This window comes from Hypanus sabinus, chromosome 29 (genome assembly GCF_030144855.1).
Source record: "Hypanus sabinus isolate sHypSab1 chromosome 29, sHypSab1.hap1, whole genome shotgun sequence".
In the NCBI taxonomy this organism is placed as follows: domain Eukaryota; kingdom Metazoa; phylum Chordata; class Chondrichthyes; order Myliobatiformes; family Dasyatidae; genus Hypanus; species Hypanus sabinus.
Genome location: NC_082734.1, coordinates 13,958,808 through 13,960,140, shown reverse-complemented (window position 1 = coordinate 13,960,140; position 1,333 = coordinate 13,958,808).

The window sequence follows — 1,333 nt, the reverse complement described above, 5'->3', positions numbered from 1 at the left end:
TCACTTCACATCCCCACGGTCAGCTGCCCGGCCGGATCTACTTTCCCAATATAAGAAAAACACCCGACGTGTCTTTCACCACTCGGCTCCCCGTGGGACTCCTCTACCGCGTCTCCTTATATCGCGAGCATCGCACCGCTTCGTCTTTTTCGCGTGTTTTCCAAATTTTCTTTGTCAGAATGGTGAGGTTTTTCTCCCGACTTATTTTTTCCACGGCGGAAGGAGGCGTACGCAGAACGTCAGGGGCGCGACGCGGCTGCCGTCCTTCTCGATACTAAAAATAAAGCGGCGTGCTAGCAACTCGGCTCTGATTGGTTGCTGCCCGAGAAATGGCTACTTCTGATTGGTTGGATGCATTGACCAATCGGTTACCGCGTAACTGACGTCACAATCACGTCAGCAAAGAAAGCCTTGCATTTATATATCACCTTCCACATCCTTGGGACATTCAAACTAACTTGTATTTACATATCATGTTTTGCACCTTATCACAATATCACACACCCTCTAATCAGAAACTAGAATAGAAATAAGCTACCCAGGCCTACTCTGCCAATACACATGTGCAGTTAGTTTTCTTTATTTATTTGAAGATTTATAAGGAAAACCCCTTCCAAGCCATGCCTCCCAGCAACCCATCGATGTTAACCCTAATCACAGGGCAATTTACAATGACCAATTAACCTACTAACTGGAGCTTCTGTAGAAAACCCACGTGGACACACTTGCTTACAGAGGACATCAGAATTGAACTCTGAACTCTGACACCCTGAACTGTAATAGTGGTTACTAAACACTGCACTACTCTGATTTGTAAACTGCAAACACTACTTTTAAGCCATATCCTCATATTTATTGACACCATTAATATCCAGATATCTATCAAGTTCAGTTCTAAATGAAACCAATAACTGACCCTTCACAACTCTCAAGGTAGAGGATTCCAAAGGTACATTACTTGAGTGAAGAATTTTTTTCACATGACAGTACCACATATTCTGAGGCTGTCTCTTCCTTGTTCCTTAACAGCCATCTAGGAATGTTGTCTCTTTGAGAGAAGCCACATCTCATTCTTCTAAACTCTAGAGAGGAAAGGGCCTGGCCAAACTTTCCCTCATGGGAACCATTTTAATGAAACTTTACTGCTCTCAAATGATTCAAAGTACATGTATTATCAAAGAATGTATAAATTATACAACATTGAGATTCGTCTGCTAGCAGGCAGCCACAAAGCAAGAAACCCAAGAGAACCCAATTAAAAAAGACCAACCCCCAATTTGCACAGAGAAGGAGAAAAGAAAACACAAATCATGCAAACAATAAAAATGAGCAA